Source organism: Chrysoperla carnea, chromosome 3, assembly GCF_905475395.1.
Source record: "Chrysoperla carnea chromosome 3, inChrCarn1.1, whole genome shotgun sequence".
Classification (NCBI taxonomy): Eukaryota; Metazoa; Arthropoda; class Insecta; order Neuroptera; family Chrysopidae; genus Chrysoperla; species Chrysoperla carnea.
In genome coordinates, this window is record NC_058339.1 from 36,223,885 (window position 1) to 36,250,927 (window position 27,043).

General features: G+C 28.6%; 1 protein-coding gene across 4 annotated transcripts in view; it reads right to left on the reverse strand.

Moving 5' to 3' along the window:
- The window catches only part of LOC123295290 (protein-tyrosine sulfotransferase), a 226,710-nt gene that overhangs the window by 148,354 nt on the left and 51,313 nt on the right, over positions 1-27,043 (reverse strand). The window contains exon 1 of one of the 4 annotated variants that reach the window (XM_044876579.1): positions 25,817-25,869. The exons of 2 other annotated variants lie outside the window; for them this stretch is intronic. The gene's annotated coding sequence lies outside the window, so the exon portion shown is untranslated. Of the gene's footprint in view, positions 1-2,695; positions 2,707-25,816; positions 25,870-27,043 lie in introns of those variants that run through there. One more of the 4 variants, XM_044876581.1, reaches the window with a different exon arrangement.

Sequence of the window (27,043 nt, forward strand, 5' to 3'; positions counted from 1 at the left end):
TTGGAGGTATGCTTCCTTAAATACGAAAAAGCTTTAACTTATTTTCAGCAATTTTTATGTTTTTAGGGGGTAGCAATAGAATTAGTAAATGATTATACATTTATTTAGACCATATTTGATTGGAAACCAACCAAGCCGTTTAAAAAACCAAATAAATTCGAAATAAATTTTACCATTCGCCAGGTGATAAGTTCAACTAACTCTTTTTAGAGGCACTTTTCGAAACAGAACGCCATTATTCAACTCAGTGTTAGAAAAATTTCTTTTCAAAATTAGAGTTTTCATCCATGCTTAGACCATTATTTTATGCCCAGTATTTTATATTAAACGATACAGAACATTAAATGTTTTTTTTTTTTTTTGTATTTTTTAAATAAATTTTTTATGCTATAAATAAATACAGGGTTATTCACGTAATTCGACACGATAGATTAAGGCGAAACTGCTTGGTTTAAAGAAAATTTTTATTTTTTGATAAATACAGGCTTATTGGCTGTACATTTTAAAATATTATTTTCGCAATATACATTCTGAAAACGTTTGTTATCCATGGTAAAGTAAAATAGTTATCTCTAGGAAAGTTGATGGTATTTGAAAAAGAATTACATTTTACATGTTGTTGACATAAAAATACGGAATGTTCTATTTAAGTTTAACAAGTTATTACCGTTTAAAACTTGTAATTCTTTAGTCATAATTTTAGGCTATCCTGTATAGGTAATTCAGTTATTCATAATGGCGAAAAAAAATTCAATCAAAAGTTAGTAGACACCAGTCACTCTGGTAGCTCAGTTGGTTAAGGCGTAACCAATTTCGTCCGCGGTATGCCCAGGGCAGCGGGTTCTTAGTTGTGATGGGCTGGTGAAATGCATGGTTTATGAATGAAGGAGGTGCACTGAGCCTCTGAAAATGAGGAACTGATAAATGAAATTATTAGTGGAAAAGGTGGTAAAACACATATATGGTATCACAATGGGCTCTATAGCTTAAGTGTGTCCTTCGTGGACAGCCAATATAACCTAATCTAACCTAGTAGATAACAAGTTAAATTTGATTTGAAAAAAGAATATGAACCTTGAGAATTTATACGTTAAAGTAACTACTAAATTTTCAGGAAATACAGAATATTTAAAAAAACCGCAAACATTAAAAGAGATTAACCTTAATAAAATTAACTTTTATTTGAGCGACCAATAAGTTTCCATCTAGTTTAGCCCTTCTTGGTTTAGCCAAAACCAAATTTTCTTAAAATCAAGCAGTTTAGCCTTAATAGTTCTTGTTGACTAACGTGAATAACTCTGTATATACAAGTAATGAAACATACATTAATTTAAAATTAAATGCGTGTATAAAATAAATGTATTGTTGAATATAATAAAAATTCGACAAACAAAACAAAAATTATTTTTAAAGTTACAGAATATATTTTGTAATTATGAAAAAATACAATAAAATGAGCTAAAAACATTATCGTATGTAGAAAATGCAGTGATACATACACTTACCCACCCGTGTTGACAATTTTTTTTTAAAGAAATAATTTTTTGTATTTGTTTATGAAGTAGAAATGTAATTTATTTCAAATATTCTAAAGATTATTTTTATATATTAAATAAAAATTTATGTTTTGGATGATATTTTATATAACGGTGGAGAATTATTCATTAATTTATGTTAGTTTACGCTCAATTTATTCTCTTGTTAGATCTCTTCTCGATTCTTTGAGATGTATTCTGTTTGATTATTACAGCGCGGAGCATTGTTATTAATAAAACTACAATCCTTTCATCAAGGGCTAAGCCTCAAAAAATCCGTTTAAGGTTGATCGGACAGGACAGTGTACTGCAATTTTACAGTACTTTCACTTTTAATTTTTTTAAACCAGATATTCAAATACACAGCTCATAGAATGTTAAATGCCTCATAAAAGTAGCAAATTTGTTTTGTCCGAAATTTTTTTGTAAAGTTAATAAATTCGACGGAAATCGAATGCAAAAATTATTATTCTATTGATATTCGCTATTGATAAATGGTAAGTAATCAGGTGACCTAAATTGGAACTACTGAAAAAGCGGTCCACATCCTGTTTAATGGTACAAATTTTTATCGCCAGTTGGCGGAATTTATCTGTATTGAATTTGAAAAATATTGTAAGTACAAGTATTGCTATCTGGTAGTCTAAATGGTAACTACTGAATTCGGATCTTCTTCTTATTTGAATTAGTACGAATTATTATAGCCAGTTGGCGAGTTGCAACTCCCAGTTATCAATTGGCAGTGTTATTATTTCATGCACTGAAAGTTTTCAGAGAATTAGGTAAAAGGAAGTACTTAATGGATAAAATACACTACCAAGTTTCGAATTTGTTACCTCTCTGGAGTATACTTATCTAGGACAAATAATTTCTCCCACTGATATGATGTCCAAGGAAGTCGACAAACGAATAGCAAGTGGTTGGAGAACGTTCTGATCACTTAAGGAAATAATGAGGAGCAAAACACTAAGCCGCAGAATTTAAAAAAAAATTCGACACGTGTATTCTTCCTTGCGTTACGTATAGGTGTGAGTCTTGGGCACTCACTGAAAAGCATCGCCTGAAAGTAATAAGATGCCAACGAGCTATGGAGAGAAGTATGTTTGGAGTAAAGCTCAAAGACAGAATCAGAAAATCTGAAATAAGAAACAAAACAAAACTAGCCGATATTCTCCACGTATTGATCACCAAAAATGGGGTTGGACCGGCCATATGCTACGGTGTAATAAAAATAAGTGGAGCAAACAGGCTATTTTATGGTACCCAAGAGACAGCAAAAGAAGGGTCGCCCAGTAAGAAGATGGAAAGATGAAATACGCCTCACTTTGGGACCTTATTGAACAAAGGTTGCAGGAGACAGAACACAGTGGAGACAGTTCGAGGAGGCCTATGCCAAAAGGCACACCTAATTGAGAGATACTATATAAACTTTTAAGAAGAAAGTAACCTACAATTCGGAAAAGAAAGGCTATTATTATTATTAACCCCTCTGATTGTAAAATGCAATCTGTTTGCTCGAACACTTTCTACTCGCATAATGTTCTCTGACAATAATTTTTTCATTTTTTTACAATAAATGCGCTGTGTCCGTTGGTAAACACACATCATATTTAATAAGTTTGATATGTCAGTATATTGAATCTGTATACGCTGTATTTCCGTTCAAATCTATTCAATATACTTACCTTCACCTTGTTGTGTATTATTTTTATTATTTTTCAGAATTTTTAAAAAATATATAAAAAAGTAACACGAAAAAAAAAAGAATAGAAAAATCTCATCACGCTTTATGATTTTCTTGCATCGTTTGATACAATTTTATACCTATGAGATGTATACAATAATGTAAACACTTACTCAGTAAGAATACCAAGTGTCTTAAAAAAAGAGACCTCGTATATTACGAACTTGCACGCGTTAAACTATAAGTTACATTGAAATGTAAGTAGGGAAAAGTGCTATATAATGATCCCTCAGGATAAAATGTTTCCTCGTTGTTTTAAGTGAACCATTAAAGCCATCTGGTAAATTTATGGATAACGTGATGTCATCAAATTTTTCGTTCGAGAAAGACTTGTGGCGATGTTAAGCATATTTTGTGTTTCGTAAGTAAAATATTAATTTTACTGCTTATGATCTACGGTAAGACAATTAACGTAAAATTTATTATTTTGTGTTAGTTTTCGCTGACTGTTTGTTTTACTCTGGGCTTCTGTTAACTTTTCAGTTCATTTTGATAGACGTAAAATAAATTTCAAGGTAAGTTTTTATGATGATATTCAAATATGTCGTTACGCATAAAATGATCCCTTTTATATACCTACGTTAACATGATCCCCATTTTGCAAGCAAAATTAGAATAGGTAAAATGATCGCCCATCATGTGGCCACATTTTGAAGACACTTTGTACAATGTACATAAATTTTTAAAAGCATACACATCACATCACATCATGATAGGTTGTTAACGGTAACTGTAAAAATGTACTCAAAATATCATCAGTGATATAATAATTTTATATAACAACTTAATAGCAATATCACATGTATTACTTGAAAACTATTTTAAAGTTATAGAAATATATAACGTAAGTAAAACCTCTTAAGTTTGTACACAATACGAGTATGAGGTGGGTTGAATGCATATGCTTTTTAAGATGTATAAAATTTAATGTAAATTATTATGGAACAGATTTATCATCACACATCTTATTCATGTAACTTAAAACAAAAAGATGCTATACTGCAGTATGCTGCTGTAATTGCTACAGAAGCAGTTGCTGTAATTGCTACGGAAAATTATCCTTAAAGCTGGTTTTGAGAATAGCTTCCTGTGTTTTTCAGCTCAATAAACCAAACTTTTTCTATAGAAATAATTGTTTGGTGTGTTTATTGACTTTTGCATTTTGCATTGCATTTTTTTCATTGGCTTCAGAAAATTATCCGAAAAAAGGTCTACATGGTTCAAAGCGGAACTGTTTGGTTTAAGCCCCGGCGCCATTGTGGCTTTAAATCGTAAAGTAAATAAAAAAGAATCAATTAATTTCTAAGAGATTTTATAAACGTCAAAATAGTTTAAAATGCTAAAGTAACCCGAAATTTAAGATATTATTGATAAACTTCTTTATGATACAGAAATCTGTAATTTACGGTAATGTCAAATTAAATTAATTTTTTTTAATATCTTTATAAATTATATCTCATGTGTTATTCTGAAGTATTAGCTATATTGCTGTATAGTTTCATTAAAAATCATTCACTAGTTTTAGCGTGAAAGCGTAACAAACAAACAAACAAACATGCTTACTTTCGCATTTATAATATATAAAGATTTCATTCCATTTTAGTATCATTTGACGAAGAGAAGAATATTCTGACCATTTGTTCCAACAATAAATAATTTTGGTACAAACCCAATATAAATGAATGGAATCATTTGTTTAACTAAACAAAAGAAATAAATATATAAAATATACGAATTTCGATTATTTTGAGAATAATATCCGATAGTAAATCAAATCAAGTTAAAATAACAATAATAATAATAGTATTTTAATAAAATTTGTTTTCAAATCATAACATTATTACTATAATACCTACAGAGTGATTTCAAGAAGTTTTCATTCCAATATTTCAAAAATGGAATAGAAAATAAAAAACGAGGAAAGAAGTATCTGCTCATTTCAGGAGGAATAAAATACATCATTTAGGTTTTCTATACGGGAACGTTATGGTAAAATGCGGGTCGACTCTGTTTTTTTTTAAATAGAACTTCATATTTTTCTAGCAGATTATTATTCTTTGTTGCAAAAGAAGGACTTTTGTGGGAATTTTTTCCCTAGATCCCAACTTTTGATACTTGATTTTTTAGATATTGAGATAAAAAAGCTTTAACCATTACATACTCAAAATAATAAATTTTTTACACACTTTTATTTTTTTTCGAAAAACAAATAGCTTTTTTACGAAATTCTTTTTTTATAGTTTTTAGCAATAATAAACCGTAAAATCAGCCAAAAGCGAGCTGAAAATTGAGGTCTACAAAAAAAAAGTTTCAAATAAAAGTTGATTTCTTTTCGACAATTAATAAGACACTGCTAAGAAAACTATGTAGTTCCAATTAAAAAAGATACATGTTACATGAAAACGTTCTTTTATCAAAAAAACTAAATACATACTGCATTTTCATTACCCTTGAAAAAGAGCACATATACATGCTTCTTACATTTTTTGTGTTTCTTTCCGTTTTCGAAATATGAGAGTGAAAACTTTAAAAAAAATCATTCTGTATACGTTTTATGTTCAATAAAACAAAATAATATTCCCAAGAGAAATTTAATAAAAAAAAAACCATACACAAACCTAAATATAAGTAATACGATGGAATACATATGAAATATAAATTATATATTTTTGACGGGTAAAATTTAATAAAATAATATTACGTAATATTTTAGGATTCCACCAAAATAATTTTTCTTTTTACATCCTTGAATAAAGTAAATAAACGTTTGTAATTAGGAGAAATATTTCCACGGATACATCATTTTTATCCAGAATTCAATTTAACGTAAAATAAGCCCTATTTTGACGGTATTACTATATTAGTAAAGGAACCAGATATAAAAATACAATGTAAAAAACCAAAAGAATGTATAATCGACAATTAACAATAATACCAAAAATACAATGATCAAATGTTTATAATTACATGCTATAATCTCAGTGGTTTAGTTACATAAGATAATCACATATTTATAGTCCTTGGTCTCTATATATATTTAAGCTTTATAAAATTAAACCTGTTCAAAAAAACAACGTGTAACAGATATAACGTTACCAACTAAACAAACGTTTACGTTATTTTATGACATCTTGCATCATACAAACGATGCATTACTGTGGATTCAATTTCATATGAATTGTATGCATTTTTATTTTGGGCATACTACGTCAAAAGTTTGTTTTAATTCGAATAAGTTAAAGAAAAAAGTTAAAAGTGTCCCAAGTGGATTTTAATCATTGAAAAGACACATATCCGAGAATAGGCGCTAAATTTAGGCGTGTGCTCGAAACTAATTCAATGTATAAAAGTTGTTTGAATCTGATAAAATTATTTTGCCATGATTTTCAGGAAAAATAGTATTATACCATGTATATGAAATATACCAAGGTATACTCAGTTTAGTCCCTAGTTTGTAACGCTTAAAAATATCCATACTATTTTTGGTATAGGTGTTCATAAAATCACCTAATTGTCTGTCTGTCTGTCGTCTGTCCGTCTGTCATCACGATAACTCAAAAACGAAAGAGATATCAAGCTGAAATTTTTATAGCGTGCTTAGGACGTAAAAAGTGAGGTCGAGTTTGTAAATGAGAAACATAGGTCAATTGGGCCTTGGGTCCGTAGGAACCATTTTGTAAACCGTTAGAGATAAAACAATGTTTAAATGTAAAATATGTTTCTCATTAAAAAATAAACAACTTTTGTTTGAAACATTTTTCACAACACAACATCACTGTTTACCCGTGAGATAGCGAACTATGCGCAAATTGTATAGTATGAATTATATGGGAATATCAGTTATATATGTGTGACATATATGTATGTGTAATGTGGTAGCGTTATCAACACTGTTTATACATGGTATTTCAACAATTAACTCAGACAATTGTTAGTTTTCACTTGTTTTATCATAATTTATATTCTAGATTCGAAAATACTATATGGAATGTAAAAATTATATATATAATTTTTTTCTTTGCTATAAATTTTGTATACATTTCAAAAGTATCCACCCTTAAGAACTCTTGACTTGATGTGATTGTTTTGAGTGTTCAAAAATGGTACCAAGATAATTTTAGATTTCCTCCATTCACCCCGAGTAACATTTACTTGGTAATTTCAAATGGCACTCTCAACCTTGCTTACCTATATATCAAAGTTGAAAGGGCATAAAATTCTCTATTTAACCATGATAAAAAATTGAAATTGAACGATTGGTTCTTAAGATATACAACATAAAAAAAGGAAGGTAGCCAACCTATTTTCTTTTATCTTTAGAAACTTAGTTTTTAACTCCAATTCCTATTCTTTGAGACATTGTGTCCGTTACAACCTGTATTATTTAGATATAAAACAGAATAAATAAATATATTTTGTATAATGACCATATCAGGAAATACAGAATGCAATTTGTAAATAAACATACTATAGAATTAGTACAGTATAGAGTATAGACTAGAGAGAGGATATGTTGTTTATTTAAAATGATATAAAAGTGATTATATTATATATTTTGTTTCTATTATATCAGATTTAGTTTGAAAATGTAGATACATATTTATATGTTTGTTTGTTCATATTTGTAATTTCATATGTGCATGGATGATTTTTATTCATGTAATAACTCAGCCAAATAATTAGCTTTTAATATCAAATGTTTACTGGCGATAAAAATATAAAATGTTTATTATAACTCTATTTACAGATTATAATAGACAACTATTCGGAATTATCATGGAAATAGGCAATGCAGTCATCGAAATAACAAGAGGAATATACGGTAGAGAGACAGCAAAAACCAAAGGGTACACGCTATAAACCAGAAATGCGGTGTTCTGATTTTTCGAGAACAACACACATTTCTAAATTCAAGTACTCAAACTAAGCCATTCAAAACAAATTTTGCAAGACATCTTTTTTGTTAAATACACGGTAAGAAATGCATGATGTTTACTACAATGCTGAACTGAAAAAAAATTCTTTATACCAACCGATATGAGGTTGTCTCAACCTCCTCGCGAGATCATATATGGCGAATGGTACCACGAATGTGATACAACTACCGTAAGGAATTAGTGGTGAAATAGACACAAACGCATGAGTTGTTTGTATGAAAGTAATATACTGTCTAACAAATTTTAAATATTGTTGTTTTGAAATGCAGCATAGTTTTAAACAATCTTTTTTTGATTGGTTCTACCACTTATAAATATTATAACAAAATACTAATGAACAAGTAAAAAAATTAAAGGTTTATACCTGCTAATCTAGGATTATTTTAAAAAAAATTGATTTCTTCAAATCGGATTTGCACCAGCGACATATGCATTACTATTGATTTTATTGTCCTAAGTCTACAGCTAAACCAACTGCGCTGTCGATGCTTGTTACATATATACTGAAAAATATTGTTAATTTTATAAAAATGATCCCTATATGTTTATTTCAAACTCTCTGTTAACTGGTAACAACAATCTTAATGAAGTTGGCTCAATCACATATAGACTAGACATGATAGATATGTGATCATATTAACCAAATACTCGATTTAAAGCAAACTTAAAGAAATTTTCTTTAGTAATGATTTTGTTTATTTACCTTCAGTGATTTTGTATCAATGAATTCATATTTAAAATTCAACCCGATTCTATTGTAAATAAAATAGAATTCAATACTTGCATTTATTTAACTAGCGTTGCGTATTCGAAAATTTGGATGAAAAATCCCAAATTTTAAACGATAATTTTACAAAGGACCACTTATAAATTGTTAAAAATTTCTGTTTAATAAATATGAACAATTTTAACATATCTGCTGGCATACATTACATTTGATATAAATGTAATATAAACATCAAGGTGGGAATTTTCGGTGGGACGATAGATTTTTCAAAATAAATTCGAAGTTATATTGCTTTTTTTATAATGAATTTCATATCCCACCAGACTAGAGAATGTTTAAATATGGAATTTAATTGGTTTTTATGTCAGCATATTACTGACTGTATTCCAAATTGAGTGTCATTTGATCTGAATAAAATGATTAACTCTTGTACTAATAACAGAGAGAGTATTGTTATAAAAATTAAAACTATTATTTTTTTACCTTTATCTATTTAATTTCACAAATCTCTTATAATGCCTTGTAGCTGTATAGCTTTATCCATGATTATTATTAAATAACATACCTATAGACGGATGAAAAAATAAGTAGACTATACACGGCGTTCGGTTATTGACTGCAGATCGTTGGCTTACAGATTAAGGTCATAAAGACGAAGGAAAATGTTATTTACCAATTTTGGATCTGAGGCCTAGTTTGCGAGATAATTAACAAAATAAATTAATAAAATAGTAAATAGCTTTATCGAAGTTATTATTGTCACTTGCAAAGTATTTTAATCCTACAAGATGCTTGCAAAACTACTTTTCTTGTAATTTTCTTTATCACCAGGCAGGTAGAAAATGTCACCAAAATGACCTGTCTTTTTTAGAATATTTATTTTTAATACTAAACAATACCCTTCATAAATTTCAACTTGCCTCAAACATATTTTTTGTATTTATTTGCAAGGTACTTTTGTAAGCATCTTGCAGGGTTAAAATCCCTCACAAATGCTTGTTTATTTTCTTCATTTTTCATCATTTCAGTTTATTTTGAAAAAAAATTACAAGTTGGCACAATAATATTTTTGGTAACAAAAAGTTTTATATGTTTGATAATATAGGTGCACTAAAGATTCCGCTACCCATCAGCCAGGTGTGCATTTTTGTTCTAGGATATTATGAGGGAGGTATCTGGAGAACTTAGAGAATGAGTCAAACATCAATCCAAAAGTGTCTACCACTTCTCTTACTAATTATGCTAAACCACTATTTACAAAAAATGAAACACGAAAAGGGGCTAAGGTTATACGTTAAAAATACCTTACTAGTGTATTACCAATCTATATTTTGTAGGATTGGTTTTTACGTGCCCGAAATACCAGTTTTTTTTACCTAAAGCACTGAATAAAATATTTATGTTGAATTTTTAAAAAAAATTTTTTATCTATTTAAAGTTTTCAAAGAAATTAGACACAAATGAGCAGCCAACTTTTATGGAAAAATTATATTCGAAAATTTTTTTTTTCCTTCAAATATAAATTTCATTCTAATACTCATAAATTTGAGATAAATTGCATTTTACTTAGTTCTCATGTGGACTATTAAAAGATATGGAACAATAGAGAGAATACATAATTTTGTATGCCAAACAATTGTAGAATATATAATTTATTAACAAACTTTGTCGCCAATGTCACAAACATTTATTTAATACTATGGGTATGGTATGTTGGTGTGGTCGTAATGTAATTTTAGTTTTACTTCATCAACCTAACAAACTGGCTTGTGAATACATATTGATCCATGGTGTAGAAATATAAGGTATGTTATTTTGAATTAAGGCAAGCGGTTTTTCAAAAAAGTATTCCTGATGGTATAAGATCCCATAACAGAAAAAGGCATTCACCGAACACTTGAAAATTATAAAGCGAAAATAGCTAAAAAGTTTATCACGCCCGCTAGCCTTATAAAAAGTTGTTCTTGTTATTTTTTTAAAACTCTTTGAATTTAGCAACAAAAAAGATTTTTTTTTCCAAAACACCTGCTGAAATTTACAAAATTTGTAGTAAATAATGAGCCATTTAAAAAAAAAATAACAGTCCATTTCCGATTGTCCGTCTGTCTGTCCGTCAATAAACACGATAACTCAAAAACGAAAAGATATCAAGCTGAAATTTTTATAGCGAGCTCAGCGCGTAAAAAATGATGCTAAGTTCGTAAATGAGCAACATAGGTCAATTGTGTCTCGTCCGTAGGATGTATCTTGAATGCCTCATCTTGAAAGAAATTTTTACATCGCGCTCCGGACAAAAAAGTGAGGTCGAGCACGTAAATGGGTAACATAGGTCCGTTAGAGAAAAAACAGATGGTGTTTCACTCCGACGTGATACGAAAAATTCCGGCACCCTAAAAATTAAAAATTGCAACTTCCCAAGTATCGAAAATCCAGATGTATGGTATTTTATTGTAATCTGCATTCTTCGATGTTTATTTTGAAGAATTTAATTTAAAATAAAGTACACAGAAATTACTTATTTGACAAAAGTACAGAGGAAAAAGATAGAGAATGGAAAATATGTGTTGCATAGAAATATACAGAACAACATACCTTATATCGCTATTTGCACCATGCGTGAGTTTTATTGGAGGCGTTTCCATGGTAACGGTACACTACTTTAATTATAGAATTGTATGGATGCATATATAATTATATGGATTGCATTTATGACGTACATTGAAAATTTAATATTATTGTCTCACAAATTTAAATAAATAATTATGATAATTTACATTTGAAAACTAATATTTGTGCAATTGGATTTCTTATTTTCAAAATTTTTAATGAATTAGGCTTAATTAATTAGTGTTTTTCAATAATTTTAATTTGACATTTTCTGTAACATAAACATGTTAAGAACTGCAAAATACTCATAATAGCCTCCTTTATCGCCAAAATTTTTCACTGGAAGCGCTGGCATCGATTTTATTGTCCCTACCATGACTACGCACCCAACGAATATCATGCATGGTGTAGAGTGTTGGTTTTTTTGTATTTTCAAAACATTTCACTACTTCATTCAGTTTTCTCGTCCATTGGTCACAACACATTTTATGTATTGAAAATGTAAAACAATTGATATGCATGCAGTTGTAATTAATTTAACAGTGTATTGAATTCAACTAAAACAGGCGATAAAAACTAGTGAAAACAACAATAGTTTACTTTAACAATTATTCGAACTCAGTTGGGGATGTTTTCGCAATATATCTATGAAAATTGAGTGTTCGAATTTATTGAAATAGTCGACATGACTTAACAAAAGTGTTGACATAATATAATGTGAAAAGGGGGCATTATAAAAGCATCCATCCATCAATGATTCGTAAGGTTGTATTCTGTCCCGACGAGAAGTATATCCAGGCGAAATCGAGTCGTCGTCTAGAACGAGAAATGCATTATCTTCTGGAATTTTAACTACTATGCAGCTCTTCGCTACTAAGCCTGATATAGTGCTCCAGGATATCTCATCCAAGACTATGTACGTCATCGAGTTCTCTGCGCCCACAGAAACGAACATAGTCTCGAAGGAGGAGCAAAACGGGCTAAATATCTTGATCTCTTACAAGAACTACGGCAACTACACCCTGGCTACTCAGTCAAAATGGTTGTCCTCATTTTCGGTTGCCTTGGCGGAACTCATCTTCGCCATCTTATCTCTGCCATATAGAATGCTGTCATCATAGGCACCCTTCGTACATTGAGATTACATCAGACTGTCTTCAAGTAACAGCCCTTGAAGTTTCTTTTATTTTTCTTTCAGTAGGTTCCACATCACTGCGGTGCAGGGACGGAGCCTGTTCGACCAGGACATCAGACAGACTAACGTACCCCCGACTCGGAAAACAGACGAACCAACGGACGTCGCGTGGACTGACGAACATACTGACTACATGGTCACAAGTCAGTGAACTTTCTTCAAAAGACGTAGCTGCCTTGCGAAGATGAAATTTTATCGGCAATAGATTGAAATCCTGGTGGTATGGAAAAACAGTACAATTAATATTTAACATTGAAAAAGGTTTTATTTTATGAAAAAAACAATAAACGTACAATTTTAAACAATTTTATTTTTAAAGAAAAAACGGGTGGAATATTGGTTACAATTTATTTTCAATTTAGCTTTAAGAAAATATCAAAGAAAAAAAATGAATTTTTTTAAATGTAACTAAATCTGATTATAAATACAATTTTAAATACAATGAATATCTTTCTTATTTTAATATAAATTTAAATTGCAAATTTATGCCATAAATTTATTTTCGACATATTGGTTTTTAAATGAACCAATTATAGAATTCTAAATACTCATTCGTAAAGTTGAGAGAAATAAAATAATTTCCGATATGACAAAAGTTTTTAGCTCACCACGAAGTTACAAACTATTTTTTTTAAAGTTTTTTAAGCAAACTTGAAAAATGGAAGAAAATAAATGAATATTATTATAATATAGATTTAGCTTAGCCGCGAATGTATACTGAAAGCGACGAGCAGTAAGTAGATGCATGTGGGCAGATTTGTCACTGTGCGATATAAAATTATATTCGAACCAAAGATTTTTCAATCAATGATCATAATTGTAAAATGATTTGTTGCTAATCGCGGGTTACTCTTCGGCCGTTCCTTTGAGCGTGAATTCTTAACTAGTCGTTATATATGCAGTAAGTTTTAGTACATCAGACATCTTACTTTTTTATATGTGGAATACATGTTACACAGTAAATACAAATATTATATTTAACATTCCTTCCAAATCTTTAATTATAAATGTGCCAGAGATATTATCTATAGTACGACATCTGGTCTCGTTTTCGAGATTTTATTATAAGGCGGCTGAATTTTAAATATTCCTTTACTTATTAAACTTAGATAGAACTGACTGAAGTAAACCCCTTAAAAAATTTGCAAAAAATCGAAATAAATTTTTAATCTTCAATTTCGATAAAACTCCAAACTTTCGATAAACTAGTATATAAGGAAATTTTGACCCAAAAAGTACAAAAATCGGGTGTATTTGATGACTGATCAAATAGCTTTTGAGATACGGACTAAAATCGATCCAAATATTGCGATATTTCAGAAATTCTGCATCCAATCATTAAATTAACCTGATTTTTTTACTTTTCGGATCAAAATTACCCAATCAACTTTCATCATAATCGTAAATTGCAATTTTACGGGCAAACATTGTTAGTTTCTAACTATGAAAATAAAAGCGTAAGATTATAAATCTAATTGTGAGTTCACAACACAATCTGACTCGATTTATTATAAAGTACGATTCTTAAAATAATCAGCAGACTTATAATACGAAAACTAGAAAAATAAGAAGATTAATTCAATATGATAGGCTAATACTCAGATTGTAGGTCACAGATAAAATTATTTTAATAGCTTGGATAGTAGTAGTAATTTTTATACCTTGTATACATGTAAATTACAAGGTATACTAATATAAGTTTAGTCCCAAGTTTTTAACGTTCAAAAATATTGATGCTACCAACAAAATTTGGGTATAGGCGTTCATAAAGTCACCTAATTAGTCTATTTTCGGTTGTCCGTCCGTCCGTCTGAGAAAACGATAGTGAGGTCGAGTTCGTATTAACAAACAAAAACAAGTGAAAACAAACAATTGACTGAGTTAATTGTTGAAACACCATGTATAGACAGTGTTGATGACTCTTATAACATTACATATTCATTCATGACAAACATACATATCTGATATTCCCATATAATACATACTATACAATTTGCGCCCTCACGGGTAAACAGTGATGTTTACGAAAAAATGTTTCAACCAAAAGTTGTTTATTTTTTTATAAGGAACATTTTAAATTTTGCTCATTTAGCAACATAGGTCAATTGGGTCTTGGGTCCTACGTGTAAGCCGTTAGAGATAGAACAAAAGTTTAGATGTTCCTCATAAAAAAATAAACAACTGTTGTTTGAAACGTTTTTTCGTAAACATTACTGTTTACCTGTGAGGGTGCAAATTAGGCGAAAATTGTATAGTATGTATTATATGAGAATATACATACAGTTATGTATGTATGAGATGTATAGGTATATGGGTAATGTGATAGAGTAATCAACACTGTCTATACATGGTATTTCAACAATTAATTCAGTCAATTGTCTGTTTTCACTTGTTTTTATATTACAAATAGATTGGTACTGTCAGTCAGTACTCAGTAGACTAATGCATTGAATATGATTCTTAATCTCCATTTGTATGATATGTATTTCGAGGAAAATATATGAATAATATCATGTTGTCATTTTCATTTATATAAAGACTTTTTCATTTATTTTATAAACAAGATTATTAATTCTTCTTCCTTTTATTTTTTCTCTCAATAGAGACTTTTTTCATCAATTTTTGTTCAGAAAATCTTTGATCATATTTTTTTCATTTTTAATAATAATTATATTGAAAATGTTTATTGAGTGGGTTGCATAAAACTGTAAAATACAATAAATATTAGATACAATTTTCCATATAATTCCATAATTCTAGTAGTTGTTTCTTGAAATGGTGCAAATTTTGAATGCAGTATCGGTATTTTTAGTTTTTTTTCGTACTGAGAATTTTGGAGCGTATATCATGATGGCAAGTTAATGAACAGTGATTAAATAAAAAATAATTTAAAAAAAGGGCATCTCGATATCGAAAGCAGTTTTTGAATGATGACAAGTTACGTTTTTCACTTACATATGTATATTTTTGGTCCTTTTTCCGAAAATATACACAAATATGCACTGTATCGAAAGTTAAATGGGGAAGAGTGGATGCCTGTTATAAATTCGTTTCATGACTCTCTGGTCATTTGAGATCCCCACTTTTCCACCTGGTGCTCAACTGATGTAAGGTTATTCACTAGGAGCGGATCGATGTCATAAAAACGGAGGCTGAATTCAACAATTTAGAGGGGTCTCCACTTAAAATTTCAGTACAAGCTCCTCAAATGAAGACTTGAAAATCGATATGAATATTAGTTTAGTGACTAATGAGAAGTTGACGCCCCCAAAACAGGTAGACACTCTCTTTTTTAACTATTTTTAACACTTCGGCGCATACCTTTCTTTTCAAGTCGTAAAGTGTATGTATAACAAAATCAAAGCCTGTCCAGCTATGTTGTAGAAGAGTAGTCGTATTTAAAAATTTTTTTTTTTTTGAATTTTATGGCACTCAATATAAAATATATTATTTATATACATTAACACTGTTGTGCACCTACTTATATTAAATTGTTCAAACATTTCATCCAATTTTCCAATTTGATATTAAAATATGGTGTCTAGGTACTGTACTGTTTACCGGCTCTGCTTGTGAAAATTGATTAAATTTTGTTTCATTACAATTTTTTGTATAAAAAAAAAGTTGATCATGAGAGAGTTGGATTTATCTGATAAAGGTTCCGTTATAAAATAGTGATATAAGATAATTGCGATGATAGGTAAACATATTTTTTATATTTTTTGCAATACACGTTTCCAGTTTTGTAAACACACATAATATTAATATTAATTTTTATTAAAATAGTCTAATGAGGCAATAAAAATTTTCATATTTTCTCGAATTCTATGGACAAATTTCTATTCATTCTAAGAATACCTAAATATTTAGTCGAAAGAGGAAGTGAGGTATTTTTGTGCAAATTTTCAGCCATATTTTTACAAATTTCAGGCTAATTCTAACTTAAAATTCTAATGTGTTGTTATAACTGATACATGCATTTATGTGGTTAGTCCATTTTCGGTTGTCTGTCCATCTGTCTGCCAACACGATAACTCAAAAACGAAAAAAGATATCAAGCGTACTCAGGACGTAAAAAGTGAGCTCGAGTTCGTAAATGAGCAACATAGGTCAGTTAGGTCTTGGGTGCGTATGATTCATCTTGTAAACCGTTAGAGATAGAACAAAAGTTTAAATGTAAAAAATCTTACTTATAAAAAAAAACTCTTTTGTTTGTAACATTTTTTCGTAAACATCACTGTTTACCCGTTGTATAGTATGTATTATATGGGAATATCAGTGATGTATGTATGTGTAATGTAATAGTTTAATCAACACTGCCTATGCATGGTATTTCAACAGTTAACTCAGTCAATTGTTTGTTTTCACTTGTATTAAACCAAATTTTTTTTCAACAACTCAATTTTAGGGGGTGAACTTAAACAAGCAGTGAAAGTTAAGATAAACCAGTTAAAGGATCCTGTGGCGTTTCATAGTTGCAGACCTGTGTCATCCATAAAAACTTGATCACAGATAACACGATACAAATTTGTACAAATTGGAAAATGATTATATGAAGTACAATATTTTATCTCCTAAATATTCTAAAATTAGCACAAAATAAATAAATACATTTACATCTCTCTATCTATTTAAAAAAAACAACCCTCTAATTCATCTCCTGTATAAAATGACAATTTAAACATACCAATTTATTTAGCATTTCCTCTGTTCTATGTAGTATGAAAATAATATGTATGTAATAAAACACGGAAAACATACATGCATCAAATAATTTGATAATTTAGTAATACATTTTCATGTTACAATTGTTTTTGATTAGTAATGTCAATAATAGAATGTTATAAAATATAATTTAATTAAAATACAACTTCAGTTTATTTTAAAAATTTTATTATTTATTTTATACTATTTTTGACATCAGTTGTGTCTCACGTTCGTTTGGTGCAGGTAAATACTAAATACGCTAATATATCTTTGGTTTGAGGTAGTGTAAATATTTAAACATTTTAATGTCGACGAGACACTTAGGCACAGACAAAGAATAATTATATAAACAAAAAATTTTTTGTGTTATTTGGGGAGTTATATATAGAATTGGATTGTATAAAATTCGTTTATCACAATATATAGAGGTGCTTTTAATAGGTAAAACTTAACACTGGACAACTCCCTCTAATTTGGCAAAAAGCCTTTTTGCCCGTCATACAATCGAAAAAATAAATTATGGCGTAAATTCGCCAATAGAACCTGTAAAAATTAGAAACTCTCTCTTATTACAATAATTTCTGTAAAATCGTACAGCAGTGGAATTGTTTATTTTGATTATACAGAACATATTATATTATTCTCTCTACTAATTTATTACCGTTTATACTACCGGCGCCTAAAGTCTATAGGTATACTAAAGTCAATAAGGTATAAGATCAATATAATTAAATCGTTAACTAATGGTTGGCAAATCAGCTTATTGTAACATAGCATTTTGATCGAGTTACATGATAAGCCGAATTTAAATGTATAAAATTTGTGTTCCAATTTTATGCAATAACTAGAGTGATACCCACCCGCTTCGCTGGATTTAAAAGGAAAGATTGATAAGGATTGCTATCGCTTATCTCCTTTCTATAACACTCGAAATAATGGTAAGGATTGTTTTAAACAGGTAAAATATATGTATGGTTTTCTATTTTTTTTTAAATGTATGATAGTCGTAATTATTCATTGAGTCTATCAGCAAAGATGGCCGTGAAATATTTCATATTGACTATTTTTACAGAAATCTGTAATTTATGGTAATGCCAAATTAAATTATTTTTAAATTTTTTATTTATTTTTTATTAATACATCTTTATTAATTATATCTCATGTGTTATTCTGATGTATGAGCTATATTGCTGTATTGCTATAGTAAGTAAAAGAGATGGACACAGGCGAATGTCCTATATTATCTGTTTAAGTGGCATATCCTCCGAAAGCTGAAGTTTTCGAAAAAAAGTTTTTTATAATAATTGATATTTTTTGTTTGAGGATCAACTTTCTAATTGAAAATGTTATCCTATCTCTTTCCGTTTATGATCTAAATTGGCTATTAAAGAAACCCGAAGAACTAGGTTCAATCTGATTTCAAGACATGATGTACCCCATCAAACTCTGCAACTTTTGTTCTTTTTTGATTGGTCTGAGAACTCTGCAATTTCTTTTTGATTGGTTAACTACAAAATGAGATATTTAGGTGTATAGATTAAAATAGCCCACCCTGTATATAGAAGCAGTGTTTATTACAACAGCTTTTTAATCCCCGGCCAAATTTTCAATAAACAATCATTTTTTTAGGTTTTAAAACTAAGACTATTTGACTCACACTTGATGAAAATCTTACTTAAGATAAATAAAGCTTTAACATTCTGTATCTTGGTAGTAAATTATTTTCGGGCATGTTTTGAAGTGAACTTTTTTGGTCTTTGGAATGAATTGGAGAACACGCATATAAAATAATGCCAAGGAAATTTCCAAACACTCTGTAAACATGAAATCATACACATGCCCCCCATATACAACATGTAATAATAAAATTTTGAACAAATATTTTATTATAGAAAATAAAATTTTATATAATAAAATACAAATCAATTAACAATTACTACTGTTTTTAGTATAAATACAACTTTATAGTCGAGATAATATAGTACATATATATGGTACACGTTTCATCAAAAAATTAGAACCAACCCAAAAAAATCAAATAATTGTAGTAGCTCGGTGATGTTATATCTAAAGGCGGGCATTGGAAATGTTATGTGGTAAAAGTGCCTTGTTTTCCAAGGATTCCGTGTATTAAATAATACCCGGAATTAAGCTGTGAGTGATCATATTTTCAAGACTAAAAATTTTAAAACCTATGCGTTTAAGGTAGTATGGGTCATCAACAGACCATCTTTTTTTTCAAAATTTTAAATAGCATACAAAATTTAATACACACATTACCATAATTTATCATAATAATAAAACTGATTTTATAACAATTAATAATACATAAAATTCTATTAAAAAAATAAATAGTATTTTGACCATTAATTTGATTAGTTATTGTAGTTATAATTCATTTATTATCGACATATTATACTCTAGAAATCTTCTGTATCATAATGAAAATAATAGATTTGGCAACGTTACAACGGTTTAAAGCGCCGAGTTATGGTTCTTTAAAATTTTCGGAATCGATTGTTTATTTTATGAAAATAATTTTTTGTGACATATTAATTAAACTTGCCAACCGATGTCAACGACAACTGTTAATGCTTTTTAAAGTTATCATACTCATAATGAAACATACGAAAAATTACAATTCGAATTATGATTAATCGTTAATATTTTCGTTTATATATAAGTTCTTTAAACTTTAGCTTCTTTTTTTGGTGTATTATTATATGAACACAGTTTTTTGGAAATATGAGAATTTTAGACTTGTATAAAGAATAACGCACGGGATCCCATTGAGTCAATGTATAAACTACGATTTTTAATTTTCAATAATAAGGCATCCTCAAACTTATTTAGGTGCTTATCTTTAATATAATAAAAGGCTAACTGTTCTAAGTTTACCTCTATATTTTACCCATACTACCTTAATACACGACTAAAACCACAACTTGAACACTTTCGGGGTATTTCTAGCATGGTATTTGCAGTGTCTATTCTATAGCTATGGTAAAATTGTTTTTCGGCAGAATTAAACGAGAAATTAAATTTAACAACTTAAAAACAGGATAATTATGCCTGTACTGTTGTAGTAATATCACTTAGAATCGTTCAAATTTGGCGTTTCTTTTGACACAGAGTACTTACATACATGCATAATATAAAATGATAATAAATATTTAAATATAATTATATTTTAATATGAGTGAAAATTATATTTAAATTTATAAATAATTATTATTGCCACCACCACCATATAAAATATTATGATGGAAATATGTTAAATATTTTCAATTCCAGTGAATGAATTGAATATTATTTAAATGAAAATTAAATTAAAAGTCTATTTACATATGACATACATAAACATTGTTTAGTAATTTGAAACTTCGTACACTCATTTATAGAATTATTTTCCAAACATGGCTCTAAATATAAATTTTATACGATTTCCTTTTATTTTAATTTGTTGAAAATTTTTGATATACTTTATATACATATACACTATAATTTGTGGAAAAAGGAAATTAGAGAAATATTGTATGGTTTCATTATTGCATTGTTTCTTAAAAGTTATTTATTATAATTAAAAATCAACCAAAAATTAATTTGTAACTCGCTCCGAAACCGAAATTCGATTTTTGTTCTTTCTACGTTCTGTTTCTACCGTAAGTTTAAATCAAAATTGAAGTTTGCAACAAATAGACTTCATAAAATGAAGTACATAATGTTTAAGAGATAAGTTTTTTTCTGAATGAATAATACTGTTTTTAGGGGATGAACGGAACTCACGAAGAACTTTCCAGAATTTCATTTTTCAGCCAGCCAAGTTTAAAAAATTGTTTGATATAAAAAGGGAGATTCAGATTCATAGCTGAATAAGAAATAGAAAAATACCTTAAATTGAAAAGTGGTTTTTTGTAAAGCAATCAACATTTACGTTGGAAAAGATATTATATGTAGAATATTTACAATCAATTTTTATCGTATTGTTTTTTCGGAAAAATTACTTTATATGACTATTCATCTACTTTATATTTGATGTTCAAATTTATGGCCGAGCCTTTTTATTTCCAAATCTTTAAATTATTTTAAAATTCAATTTTGGAAAGTTATATATTTTATAGTTTATAAATAACGAAAAACTGATTTTAAAACTCTAATATAATCTATGTAGATATTACTATATTATGACATTATTTTTCAAACAATAAATATCAGGGCATTATCGTAAGTCAAAAATAAATTATGAAATTTGAAAAAAGTTAAAATTTATGTAAAAATATACTTAAATATTCTGATTTTGAGTCATAAAAGCATATTTTTCTTTTATAATATTAAAATTAAAAATCGTAATTTTTAAACTGTATATCACGTGACCCAAAACGCGGGCGAACCCTGATGTGATGTCATATCGGTATGAACCATAGATCATCAGTTAGTTCAATGTAGACAGCTGGGTATAATATATCCATTATAGTAAATATGTATATTTATTATAATTAATTGTCTATGAATATATCTGTCAAACTTATCTGTGTTATTTCGTATAATAATATCGATATTACGTCACCAAATTGGATGCCCGCGTTTTGACAGCTTAAAAAAAGGTTAAAATTTAATTTAAGTTTTTGGCAAAGTGTGTGTATTTTTCCGAAATAAATTTTTGGTGGCCTTTTATTAGCAAAATCAACATTTTGAAGTACTTTTTCAAAAATAGTAGAATACCCTATTTATTATTATTCACACTGTACATATCACAGCCTCTTTATTACAATTTAAATAAAAATTAAATTACATAATATTTTCTATTTTTTTATCAATACCTATAAAATAATATTTAATTAGTAATTAAACAAACTGCACATCGTGATATTTGATACAAATGACTGTATAAATTAATTAAAATATTCAAAAAAATAATTATTAATTGTTTAATATTTTTTACTTGACTAATTGGTTTAAAATAATTATAATTAAATAATTTATGACACTATCGTATTACAATTGAATTGTAAATCACATTCATAATCACAAAAACATAATAATTATTTATTAAATAACGAAGTCGTCGTATTAGCTTAGCGGTATGCTTAGGGTAGCGGGTTTGATTCCCGCCGTCGCAACAAAATTAATTTAACTAATAGCTGTGATGGGCTGGTGTAGTGAATGGTATATGCATGAAGGAAGTGCACTCAGCCTCTGAAATTGAGGAGCTGATAAATGAAATTATCAACGGAAAGGTGGTCATACACATATATGGTATCACAATGGACTCTATAGCCTTAGTGTGTCCTTCGTGGACAGCCAATATAACCTAACAAAACCTATATAACGAAGAAAATTGGAGAATTCATTTTTCACAAAATATAAATATAAGGTATTGTTTTAAAGACCCAAATAAAAATTACAAGTGTGCTATTATTATCTTTATATTTATATAATAATTTTTGAAATCGATTAAGAAATGAACTTAAAAATGATGGATATTGTATATATTTGCATACAAATTTTCAACCCCTATTTCACCACTTTAAAGGATGAATTTCGAAAAATTATTTCTTAAATAACACCTTCATACTTCATAAAATCAATATCCTCTCGAAATTGCAAACTTACATCTTTAGTGATTTAGACTGTGATCAGTCTAGTCGGGACATTGCCTTTTTCCATCTTTTGTATGTTGACAACTGATCATTTTCTGTGATCACTTTCAGTTTCATTGATCAATCCCACAGAGTAGATTAGTGAAATCACTGTGACGATCAATATGTTATCTAACTTCACTGTAAACAAAGAAATTGAAACTGGGGTGATTGTACTTTCCTTTTTTAAAAGGCATTCAACGAGTTTTAATTAAATAAAAGATTTATATAATTTTACTTAAACGATGACTAATAAGTATAAATCATGCAACCAAATTAACATTTTTTTGCGTTATTCTCAAGGTAAATTTAAAATTTAAAAATGAAACAAATATGAAATTTTATAATAAAACTGTTCGTGATTTAAAATATATTATATATCGTGATCTACAACTAAGTACAAATAAACGTTATAAATATAATTTAATATTATTATCCAATTAATTTAATTTAATTGCTTTTTTTTACTTGATCTGTTGAAATACACCCAAAACTTTTCAATACATTTGTATTTAAGTAAATTTTTATTGTACATTTCCGAACCTAAGCCACAACTAATTTTAACTTGACATTTTCTTTAACATTAACATGTAAAAAACTGCAAATTAGTCATAGCAGCCTCCTTTATCGCCAAAATTTTTCACTGGAAGGGCTGCATCGATTTTATTGTCCCTACCATGACTACCCACACAACGAATTACTAAATATCCTATGTCGACGCTAATAATGGAAGCAAGTATTATAAGTATAAAGTGTAAACTTCTTGCAGCTAAAAATTCCTTCCAAATTGAATTAAGAGGGTTGAAAATTAATTTGTGAATTGAGTTTTGATAAGCAGGTTCCTTTTGGAAATATGATTTTAGTGAAAGAAAACTGGTACATACGAATTTTTATCAACATACAGCCAGTCAATCGTTTTGTGAAGACTAAAGTAGATTCTTAATTTTTCAAGAAGTTTACATAAGGGATTTAAACTTTGTGTAAATTCTCTACTTGTCAATTACAAAAATAAATGAATAAAGAAAATACTAATCAGATTAAATTAGTATTCAATAATAAAACTTGTATAAATATTACTAAAAGAAATTATATGCATTACATTTTCTATATCTCTATATATTATAAATTCGAAAGTAAGCATGTTTGTTTGTTTGTTTGTTACGCTTTCACGCTAAAACTGGCGAATGGTTTTTAATGAAACTGTACAGCAATATAATTTGACATTACCATAAGTTACAGATTTCTCTAAAGTAGTCATTTGACATTGCCATAAATTACAGATTTCTGTAAAAATAGTCAATATGAAATATTTCAAGGTCATCTTTGCTGATAGACTCAATGAATAATAACGACTTTAATACTATTAAAAAAAATTGAAAACCATACATATAATTTACCTGTGTAAAACAGTCCTTACCATTATTTCGAGTGTTATAGAAAGGGGATAAGCGAGAGCAATCTTAATCAATCTTTACTTTTAAACCCAGCGAAGCGGGTGGGTATCACTCTAGTCATCTATACTTTTACTTACGAAATGAAAATAATACAAATGTTTTCACAGAACTTTTCATAATTTTTTTTTTTTTTTCAACTAAGAAAAGTTTTAAGTAAGAATTTTATACTGTCTCATAATTCTAGAAAGAAATAAGAAGTAAAAAAATTTGTTATTTTTTTATATAAACTTTCTTCTTCACCCAACTGAAATAAAAATTAATATAGTAAATGTATAATATTGCAGTAAGTACGTAACCAGTTGGGTTTTGTTTTTATATTTGTAATCATGAAAAACGTAGAAAACTTTCATTGTTTCAATAAATTATTTTTAAATTAAAACTCTGTGGTAATAATAACTCTGATTTTATGAATACATTTTTACTCGAGGATTCGAAGTATAGAAGTAGTTAGTTTAAAATGCTTGTGACACTTCTTTGATTAAAGATTTTTATAACAGGTTGGCTGATAAGTCCCCGGTCTGACACATAGATGGCGTCGCTAGTATTAAATGCATATTATTTTTATATAGTACCAACCTTCAAATGATTCGTGTCAAAATTTGACGTCTGTAAGTCAATTAGTTTGTGAGATAGAGCGTCTTTTGTGAAGCAACTTTTGTTATTGTGAAAAAATGGAAAAAATGGAATTTCGTGTTTTGATAAAATACTGTTTTCTGAAGGGAAAAAATACAGAGTCCGGAAACTCATTATCAAGCCAAGTTTTTGCTTCCACTGTATTTTTTCCCTTCAGAAAACAGTATTTTATCAAAACACGAAATTCCTTTTTTTCCATTTTTTTCACAATAACAAAAGTTGCTTCACAAAAGACGCTCTATCTCACAAACTAATTGACTTACAGACGTCAAATTTTGACACGAATCATTTGAAGGTTGGTACTATATAAAAATAATATGCATTTAATACTAGCGACGCCATCTATGTGTCAGACCGGGGACTTATCAGCCAACCTATTATGCGCTATAATTTTAATTATTTTCTAGAATAAGGAAATCGTACTAGTATCTACTGTGAATTAAGTAGAATTGGTGAATATTTAGTTATTACCTTGTAGTTTTTGCCATTTTAACAAATATTAAGTATGTCAGCTTCCAGGAAATAAGCCGATGTATGACCGATGTAGGTTTACTTTTAAGAACGTTTTAACTTATAAGAAACAATTTTAACAAACTACCCCGTACTTTTAGACGACAAAGTTACTGAATTATAAATACCTGAATCGAAGATATTTTTCTTTATACTAAATTTGCAGAGTTCGCAATGTTTTGTTTACCTGTAACAAAAAAAGAAGAAATTAACATTCAGTTAGTAATGATATGTGTTGGTAGGCAAAATTGTTTATTCAAGGAGAAAAAAATTGATATTTCGATTGAAATTTCAAAATCCAAAATTTTGTCTATCGTTTCGTACAAGGATCCTTGTACGCACTTCGAAGTGCGAAATAAGAATCGCTCACAATACACAAAAGTTTAAAGTCGGAAACTTCAACATTTTCTGCAGCATATTAAGAGGATAAGACAAATAGAACTACAAAATGATTAAACTGGATCAGTTTAAAACTCAAAAATGATATTCAAGCAAACAAAAACATAATTTTGAGATATGCAATTTTATGAATAAAATAATTACTTTGTCAAATTCCCATAGCTCTCATAATTTGCATATTAAAAATCAGAAATGTAAAAGATAACGTACTATGTGCAGCAACTAGCTGTTATTATGATAAACATTCCTCAACTAATTAGAATTGAAACAAGTGAAAACAAACAATTGACTGAGTTAATTGTTGAAATACCATGCATAGACAGTGTTAATTACTCTATCAGATTACACATACATACATGTCACACATACATAACTGATATTCCCATATAATACATAATATACAATTTACGCCTAATTTGCGCCCTTACAGGTAAACAGTGATGTTTACGAAAAAATGTTTCAGACAAAAGTTATTTATTTTTTGATAAGGAACATTTTTTACATTTAAACTTTTGTTCTATCTCTAACGGTTTACAAGATCTGTCCAACGGACCCAAGATTCAATTGACCTACGTTGCTCATTTACGAAATCGACCTCACTGTTTACGTCCTGAGTACATTGTAAAAATCAGCTTGATATCTTTTCGTTTTTAAGTTATCGTGTCTACAGACGGGCAGACGGACAACCGAAAATAGACTAATTACCAAAATTTTGTTTCTAGCATCAATATTTTTAAGCGTTACAAACTTGGGACTAAACTTAGTATACTTTGCATGTAACATATATGCAAGTATAATAATTATCACCTAGTAAATAGAAGTACCGAAGTTTCTAAACAATTGTTATCCATAAATATTATATTCACCAACAATATAAATTTTCACGTAAAAGCAATTTATTTTATTTATCATCAGATGTGTGGTTTACGATGTACTGTTAGTTTAGGTTAATTTTT